Raw genomic sequence first — 10,701 nt, 5'->3', positions numbered from 1 at the left:
GACTGAGGCCAGGACTACGGGATACAGGCTTGTGTACGGTGTATACAGTCTTTCTTTTACATCAAAGACCAATACGGGTGAGAGTTTTTCAATGCAGTGCAATGCATCAAATCAATGCAATGTTTTTCTATGTTTTGTCAGATTAGGAGATGAGATAGGAAACCCTGGAGCTATGTATCATCAGTACCTTTGGATAGCAACACATTACACTTAAATCACCCTGACAAACTCCTGACTCACTGGACACGTAACCAGTTCCAGTGGGTGAGTAAATGTGTCCTGATGTGCTCGTACAGACCCTGTGCACTGCCTTCAACCTGCTGCTCTCCCACTCGATGGTGGTGATTCTTGATTCTGGGTCCGCATATCGCTCTCCAACGCTGAATCAGTCCCACACAACGACTGCTAACCGCAAAATTCCCCCCAAAGCTTGTCCATTATCACCCAGCACGCTCCAGCTGTGCAGAGCGCCGAGCACCAATGATCTCACTGAAACCGAGCCACTGGAGTGTAAATATTAGCCAAGGTCAATGCAATTTGATTTTCTACAGCGCTCCCTTACTTTTGGGCGGCAGAAGGCGTCACAATAGTCTCACACTCTTCCCCAGATGCCTGCATGTGAATCTCAGACATCTGGAGCAAATAAAATAATCAGCAGCTAGCTTCCAAATGAGTAATGGTGCAACAGGAATACACTATTTGCAATTCAGATTTGAATCCACCATTTATCTTGTATTATCATTCACTTGCTATTGATTTATGTATTTGTATGTTTGCATACAGTTTTGGAAATGAGATAATACATGTACTGCTTGTATATTAAAGCTCCTTGTATCACTCTTTGAGTTTAAAATGTCAGTGTATTCAGCTGTGCAATGTTAACCATGTGTAACACAATATAACTAACAGGCATTTTTCATTATTCTCACAGTAAATTATTGATAATTTACCAAAGATCTTTTTTTTTCTGTTGACCTTTACTTGAAATTGCTTTTTTCTGACTTCCGGTGACGCAATGAACGTGCTGGCAGCATAGCAGCCGAGCTCCGCTGGACAAAATAACAGATTAGAGTGACAACAATAATATTTTGACGCCGAAACGCTAAAAAGACATTCATGAAGCATGAGTTCCTCTGCCGGCCAAAGGAGACAGGACAAACCCGACCCTTCACGAGGAAAAGTGGAGAATAAGCCGAATCAACCGAGCCCACCTAGCAAAAACATGGCTAGTAGCAACACGTGTCCGTCTCCGCCTGATAGATCGATACTGGAGGAGTTGAAGAGACTCCGAAAAGAAAACCAAGACGGACACAACCACACCAAATTGGCCCTTGGCCGTGTTGAACAAACTGTTTCGGACATAAAAGACCAACTGGCGGAACACGAAGAAAGAATGGGGAGAATGGAGGAGAGAATTGGGCGGCCCGAGGATGCGGAGATACGCCACCACAGGGCACTGAGATACCTGCTGCACCGGGATATTGAACTCTCGGCAAAATGCGACGACATGCAAAACAGGCTGAGAAGAAAACAACATCAGGATCTTTCAAATTCCCGGAAGACAGTGAAGGTAAAGATCTGGCTGGATTTATTAAAGACCTGCTCCAGAAGGAACTTAAATTACCACCAGACCTGGACATTAAGATTGAAAGAGCACATCGCTCTCTGTGGCCCAAACCCAGAGGATGCTACAGCCCCCCCAAGATCGATCAAAGTGAGATATTTTTGGATGCAGCAGTGAAGGACACAATCATCAAGCAGGCATGGAGCCAGGGTCCAAGTCCTCTTTCAAGGAAAGCGGATCTACTTTGATCAGGACTAATTCCCCCGACCTACAGCAGAAAACGATGATGAGGGTACACGAAAGTTATCAAGCAACTATTAAAAAGAAAGGCATACAGGCGAGATGTCTATACCCAGCCCAACTACGCATCAAGTTGAACACCGGGGAGAAGACCTTTACATCACTAACAGGTGCCGCGACGCTGCTGAGAGACATGGGGGTTGACGTGCGCTACGAGGAGAGGGAGCGCATCGAGGAAGAACTGAAGGATGGATGGAGGAGCCAAGAGGGGAGAAAAAGGAGAGCGTTTCTGTCAGCAGCTGACTTTAAGGCCCTTCTGCAGGAGGAAGATTGAAGTGACTATGTCATTAGGGATGGATAAGAAAAACAAAAAACTTGTGGTCAACAAATCGGTGGTAAAGATTGACAACCACACATTAGGTTATGCAACTAACGGGCTGCTACCACAAAAAAAAAAAAAAAACAAAAAAAAAAAAAACACAAGCGTCAATAGATTATCTTTTTTTTTTTTTTCCAAACATATATTGTTGTCACATAATAAGGTTATGTGTTAGTCCAAGGAGGCTATGCTTGAATATATGAGTGGATTACACTCATCTGGACCTCTTTTACACTTTAATGTAAATATTGGTCACACTCGCACTTTTTTGTGCTTTTCTCCCACAGAGAGGGTAGGTCACACCTCTCTGCCCCCAACATCACCGGGGATCTGACGCAGTTTTAGTTCAGTTCCAGCGTCAGATTGATGAAGTGGAAGGTCATTTTGTGTTATCTATGTTTTTATGTTCTTTATTCTTTGTTTTTCCTTGAACATATACAGACAAAGTTTTTTGTAGTGATTCTAGACTTATTTTGTTTAAAACAATGGTAGGTGGAGAAGCTATACACAAGACCATACGAGGATCATGGCTGAGTTGAATTTCATAAGCTACAATATAAGAGGAATTAATAACCCAAATCAAAAGGAAAAAAATCTTGGGACAATTAAAGAAATTGCATTGTTCTGTTGCTTTTAATCCAGGAAACGCATTTGTCACAGTCTGAGCATTTAAAACTGAAGAGAGAGTGGGTTGATCAGGTCTACAGCGCATCATGTGGGAGGAAAAAGAAGAGAGGGGTTGCAATACTGTTTTAATAAAATCTGTATACTATAACAATGATAAAAGTTTTTTCAAGATGATGAAGGTCGATACGTTATGGTGATAGGCACAATTGGAGGGAAGAAGATAACTATACTTAATATATACGCCCCAAATGAAGACTGTCCTCATTTTTTTAAAAAGATAGCAAACCTTATTGGCAGACAAAAGTGAGGGGATTATAATAGTGGGAAGGCGACTTTAACTGCACCTTGGATTTCAAAATTGGAATAGGTTACCTGCAACAAGAAAACCTCAATCCAAAATGTCCAAGGGTTATCAGATATGATGAAGGGATTGGGTCTAGCGGACATCTGGCGACAACTCCACCCTAATGAGAGAGATTTTACCTACATGTCTCATGTACATGGGAGCTATTCAGGATAAGACCTCTTTTGTATATCAAAAACTGAACTATATAGAATAAAAGACAGCACACTTGAACCAATCTCCATCTCAGATCACGGCCCTCTGACCATGAAAATTAACTTAGGAGTAGGCAGCCACTTTAGATATGGAGACTTAATGTTTCATTATAACAGATATGAATATTAGACAGGAATTAAAAGAAGCTTTTATTGACTGAGTACTTCATTATAAATGATGATGGTAAATGTCCTCCCCCTCGATTTGTATGGGATGCCAGTAAAGCCACGATGAGAGGAAAAGATTATTTCTATAGGATTCTAGAATTAAAAAAACCAAAGACTCGCTAAACAAACAAGGACTGGAAGCTGAAATAAAAAAAATTAACAAGAGAACACAAACAATTTGGAGAGAAAGACATTCTTAAAAAATTAAAGGAAGTTAGACAACAATTGGATGAGGTTCTGACATATAAGGCAGAGGGAGCTATGAGTATATACTATTAGTAGAAAGTATTATGAGATGGGGAATAAAGCTAGCAGGCTATTGGCCTTTCAGCTCAGAAAAGCCCAATCTAAACCGTGCAGTTCCCAAAATTAGGAACCCTGAAAACCAATCAGGTTGAGACCGAACCAACAAAAATATCAGACTCATTTGCCACGTATTACAAACAACTATATAAGGCTGAAAGAGAACTAGAATTTAAGGAAGAAAAAACATCAGAATTTTTAAGATCCCCTTAAAATGAATAAACTAACTAACAAATGAAGAGGCAGAACTTCTAATAAAAAACCCATTACAGAAAGTGAAATTAAAGAAAACATTACTAAACTTAAAAACAACAAAACACCAGGAACAAGATGGTTTCTCTGGAGAATACTATAAAAATATTTTGTGAATGAGCTCACACCCATATTGTGTAATTATATAATTATGTTTTAAAATCAGGAGACCCCCCAAATTCATGGTCGGGAAGCCATATTAACAGTTATTCATAAGGAAGGAAAGGACCCCCTTCTGTGCACTCGTTATCGCCCAATAAGTTTACTTTGTGTAGATTATAAAATCCTGACCTCGATAATAACCTCTAGAATCCAAAAAAAACATTAAAAAAATTAATAGAACCAGACCAGACAGGATTTATATTTAGGACGTCAAGGAACAAACCAACTATAAGGGAGAGCCCTGAATTTGCAGGCAATAGCGGCAAGGGACAACAATCATCAATGCTTCTCGGCCTAGACGCCGAGAAAGCATTTGATCGAGTAGATTGGGTTTTTCTGAAGCAGACCACTGATAGAAATGGGCTTTGGGAGGGAAATTTGTAGCCTGGATAAATCTTTATTATATAAGAGCCCAGCTCCAAAGTTAGAGTTAATGGTCATTGTTCTAGCTTTTTTAGGATAGAAACGGAGGGTGAGGACAGGGAGACTCATTGTCACACCCATCCTGTTTACTCTTAGTATTGAACCTCTGGCAGAGGCGATACGCCAAACTGTACAGATTCAAGGGATAACGGATGAAGGAGGTTCAGTTCATAACATAGCTTTGTTCGCAGATGATATTTTGCTTTTTGTAAAAAATCCACTTTCTTTCCCATCCCTGCACTTTTTGAACTGCCTACATAAAAATATGGGTCACTGTCTGGATACAAAATTAATGAAAAATAAATCAGAAGCCATGAAATGAATTTCAGGTACCTGGCCTACACAGCTGAATAGTATTTTGTCTCTTTTCGCTGGTCCAAACAAGGATTTAGATATTTGGGAATAATGATTACACCTAACCCCACTCAACTGTTTGAGGCAAATTACAACAAATTAATTAAACAAATAAAAACTGATGAGACACGCTGGGAAATCCTACCCCTGTCTTTAATCGGCAGAATAGAGACGGTAAAAAATGAACCTATTACCCAGACTTTTTTTTTCCTTTTTTTTTGTTTCAATCCCTCCCTATTAGAGTGCCCGTTTTCTACCTTAAAAATGTTAGATAAACTAATTTAACATTTATAACAAAAGAAGAGACGAGGTAAGATTAAAATCTCTTCAACTATCCAAAGACAAGGGAGGTTTGGGGTCTACCAAACCTCCAAAAGTGAGTTACTGGGTGGTACTCAAAAGATTTTCAGGGCTGCACAAATAAATGCAATAGTGGCATGGCTCAGAAATGACCGAGAGGCAATATGGACCAAGATAGAACAAGACTCTGTTAAGGGCGCTTCCTTATCAGTACTCCCATTTATGGATATAAAGTCAATCAATAAAATTAAAATAAAGAATGAATGGATAAAACACACTCTAAAAGTCTCTGGACAACAGTAAAAAAGATGCTCGTGGACCAGTGTCAATTTCAAGAGCCATGTTGATAGTAGGAAATATAGAATTTCCACACTTCCCTGTGGGATAGCGGGTTTAGAAGGTGGGCCGACAAAGGTCTCCGTACAATTAAATCAACTTTTCAGAGGAACAGAATTTAAATCATTTTCTCAACTTCAAGAAACAATTTGACCTCCCATCGAAGGATCTATACAGATACCTTCAGATAAGACATTATGTTTACAAACCATAAGGAAAGGGAAATGGTTAGTAAAAACCCAAATGAAATAGAAGAATACTTTATTAGTGTTTTAGAGAAACACTTCCCAACAAAAAAACACTTATCTAATATTTATAAAAGGCTAGCAACGAGCACTTTACAAAACACGGAGTACATTAAAGAAAAATGGGACTTGGAAATGAATGTTATAATTGAAGATTCTACATGGGAGGACATATGGGCAGGCTGCCATAATGGAATTAATAGTCAATTATGGAAAGAGTTTGACTGGAAGGTAAAGATAAGATTTTTTAATACTCCTCTTGTTATCTCTTCATATGTGAAAAACTCTAATGTGGCACTATGTTGGCGAAAATGTGGAAATATTGGTGACACCACACACATCTTCTGGGACTGTCCAGTACTGCAAGGATTCTGGGGTGATATTAAAAAGGAAATCGATACTATCCTGGATATAGATGTTACTCTAGAACCAATGTTATTTTTGCTGGGAGCTATACCCAAAGATATATACAATGCAGACCAACGATATGCACTGAGGATTCTCTTACTGGTAGCGAAGAAAATGATTACAGTGAACTGGAAAGAGGTAAAACCACCAACTATAGGTCAATGGACCCAGAGACTGAAAAATGTATATATGATGGAGCGAATGACAGCTACTCTCCAGCTCACAATGGACACTTTCATGCAAAGATGGACTTGTATTTCAAGATACCTGGGTGTATAATAATGGGAATATGCGACGGAGTAATTTTGGGAGCTCCTCAGCTCAGCTACTATCTATAGTTATCTGCTTTCCTACCTATTAATGTCAGGGTTGTTACTAATGTTTATATCATGACTATGTAATATTTCTCATTTACATTACCTTTCATTCTCTTGTACAGTCTAACATGCATTTTCAAAGTCATATGTCAGGACATGTTTTGTAAAATGTTTAAAATGTCTAAATAAAAAGTTCAAAAAAAAGAAAAAAAAAAAAAAAAAGAAATTGCTTTTTTCTTCGAAGACGAAAGCTACTGATTTCACAAAAATGATGACTGTTGCCTGACTGATGTGCAGTGAAATTACATATGATTAACTGCAAAATAGTTCACAGGACTTTTTACATGGCACTTATTAACCTCTGGGTAACACTTGTTGTTACCCACTCATCACAATATCTAATTAGTTTTCGTGACCTCTATTCCACACAGGTTCAGTATCATGAGAGTGACTCCAGTCTATATGAACAGATGTATCAGACACCTCCTGTATTGTAAACTGTGCCCATTCTTTCACTTCTCTCTCTCTTCCTATTCGTCTTTCCCTTTCTTTCCTCCTAGGATGGACAATGAATTAACATTATTCATCCTCATGCAACGAGCCAAAACCTGTCCAATTGTAACCAGGTGCCCGACCGACAATGTCAATAGTTAGCTAATTTATAATCGCAGTCTCAATTGTGGGATCCCTCCCGTTAAGTCTCTCTGGGCTTTGATCCTCGCTGCAGCGGGACGGGTGATCACTGTGGAAGATAATGGCAAACACTGTGGTATCGACCAGGCCTTACCTCACTATGGTGTAACCATGCATATCGGTTGTGTGATGACTTATTACTTTATGGAGTGGGAGATGAGCGGTGTCTGTCCATAATGGATTAAGGATGGTAAATGAGTTTTGTTCACAATCTATACGGCCCCCTGCCTCACTATATCTAAATTATCTACTGCAATATCCATTAACCTCTACTCCAACCCTATGCACCCACACATACATACATGCACACACACAAACACACACACATCCCCCCCTCCTTATCTCTGGTTTCTCTCAAGTGGTTATTAGTCTTCCCACAGGGCACATAGCACATCACATGAGAGCTCTGAGCTTTTTGTGAATTAGAAAAGGGACCAACACTGAACTCAGCCACAACAACATGAACATGGTTTACAAAAGCAAGAGGGCCTCGGGGCATTAGGAATCTCTTAAGCTTTGGTAAGTTGTCACAGACACTGCGTGTGGCTCCTCAAAGAATCCAAACGTGTTTAGACAGAAATTTGCTAAACAGGCAGAAGGGGAGGTGCAGCACAAGCTAGAATAAACAGTGGCCTCACAAAGACAAGGGAGCGGAATAAAGACAAAGAGAACAGTTGCCAACAAGATGAAAACCATTAGCATAACTGAATATTAACAAAGCAGAGACTGCTTCAGATATCACACATCACCAATGTGCTGACCATAAATCTGCAGACCAACTCATGATCAACAAGTTAACGAGCAGGTAGTTCAACGGACGGGCACAAAAAGCAGCAGCAGCTTCTTGCCTAATCGTTGGAAACTTGTAGATAATGTGACTGAAGCTGAGCTGAACTGAGCTGTGAAAGAAGCACACAGATGGCTCCTCCATCTCCTCTACAAGCACAATGCTGTGACTCATAAGTCCAGACCTCACAGCTAAAATTAGATCGCCACAATTTCCCCATTAAGACTAAAACACCTCTTACCTTTACTGTGCGATAAGGTTTAAGCACAGTCTTCCTGCATATCACGGCTAAGGCAAAAGAGAAGGAATTTGTCATCATTAAGGCCGCATTATTGTAATAACTGAATGTAGGTTTCAGTAATTGTGTTTGCTAATAAGCCACCTGGGGGGCACCGCAGGGCTCAGATCTGGAGAATCATTTAATATTGAGAACTGCAGCCGTGGTGTGAAGTCCTTAAGAAAAAAAATCTGTTTTTGTTACAGAGAATTGAAAAAAATTGGACTCATTTAAAACATATTATCTGTCATTTTAAATATTAGAGGCTTGCTGCAAGTTAAGAATATGTTATTCATTATTTAGAATGGCTCACAGACAAAAATTGGTTAATATTCATTTTCATTGATTCATGGGCTTCATATTAATCAATGGAGAGAGACGCTGCATGATTTTGACACTTTGATGGTGGGGTGGGATTAGATGGAATATATTTCAGGTGTGTCTGGGCTTTGCATCATGACAGACGAATTGCCTATTTTGCTCACTAGGGTACATTTTAAAAAGGAAAGCTCCAGCCACAAAGGCTTACCCCCAAGAGGAAACTGATATCCTTGGGCTAGATGAGCACCACACACCACAGGCTAATATATGACATCTAAAATTAAATTAGTTTAGGGGGAGATAGGGTAACACATTTGTTTACCGAGTTACTCTGCTCCTAGGAGAACAGTTGCCCAGAGTAAAGAATGGTTCGTTTATATTACAGCCAAACAGATGTGGCGTCGGGCCGCTGTGACAGCTCTGCTGCAGGAGAGACTGCCTCTGTCATAAGTCTCTAACAACTGCAGTGCTCCGGCACCTTCACCATTGTCACTCTGTGCAATATATGCAACATGGTGTGGGATGATAGTCCAAAGCTGACATTCATTCACACAACCGTGTCTAATTATAATGAGTATTTTATTTCCTGCTTATGGCTATTTTAAAATCCAATTTAAAACGGGTAACATACAGTGTCGTCAGCGCCTAAAGCTGTGAAAATGGCACTATGGTTTTGTGACATGAGTCTTGATGAGCAGGTGGATGCTGCAAGCACGAATCGTAGACTGTGCATTCAGCCATAATGTCGGTGGAAAAGGATGCCATGCACCATGTGCTGTAAACAACGAGTGCCCAATTGTCTCTGAAAGATCACATTTTCCTCTGACGACCAAATCCGTTTGAAATCCCACCGTGTATGTCAGCATTGCATGAGTGTGTGCCAATGTGTGTGAGACAGGCGCATCCTGAGTCAGATCTCCATCACTTCAGTTTCCAGGCCATTCATCCATTAAGCCTGTGATTGGCGAAGGAGGCCCTGGGTACACTCTGTGCTGACACCCCGGTGCCAAAAACAGCAGGCTGATCTTCACCAGCTTCACAGCCTTAGCTGTTAACAAAGCGGCTTCCTCTTTCTCTCTCCAACTAATATGGCTAAGTTTTAACACAAGCGTTTCATTCTTTTCCCGCCTTAGATCACATCTTGATATGCACCCAGGGGACACACAATACAAATGCAAGGCATGAAAACTGATTGATGTTAAAGCTGTTTACTTGGCAGCACTTATACTGACAAGGCAAACTCAAAGCTTGACTGTATAATTATGATGGAACAGTGGGTTTGGAGGATCAGTGTTAGGAATGTTGTTCTGAGGAACAAACATTTCAACTTGAACCTTTTCTGCAGTGAGTTTTGATTTGGTTTGTGCATAAAATTAACGGGGGCTGCAATTCATATGAGTGTCGAGTTGGGGAAATTCATTTGAAACAGAGCAAGCAGCTAATGTGGAGGCACGTCTCTTGAATTTTGTTGTAAAATATGCAGACAGCCTTAAAAGAGAGAAACCTTTGCAGGTTTTGGTAGTGCTACATAGTCACCATTAGCATTAAAGCTGTTACTGGGCTTGCCAAGTTTAGAGTATGCCGTCCAGTGATGGGAATAACGGCGTTATGAACTCACTGTTACTAACGGCGCTACTTTTTTCAGTAACAAGTAATCAAAAAAGTTACTTTTCCCCCCATTATAACGTTGTCACTGACAATAAAATGGGCCATTACTTGACTCAAGAACTCCCGTCACAAATTAATACACCCTTTAAAGGAGAAGTGCCGTTTTTTACAACCTGGACCTTATTTCTGGCATAAAATACGGTTGTTTACTCACCCCCATATAACTTTGGTGTCATTTTGAGTCCTTCGGATGATATTCAGATCCACTTGAGAGCTGCATATATCCATATATGATGGGAGTGATCGGGGCACAGAGAATGCAGCCTCTATAACGCATTATCTGCCGCGAAACTCATTCATTTCACCAGTATTTTGTTAT

This window comes from Trachurus japonicus, chromosome 14 (genome assembly GCF_045865225.1).
Source record: "Trachurus japonicus isolate A0001 chromosome 14, Traja_1.0".
NCBI lineage: Eukaryota > Metazoa > Chordata > Actinopteri > Carangiformes > Carangidae > Trachurus > Trachurus japonicus.
This window is presented reverse-complemented; position numbering follows the sequence as displayed.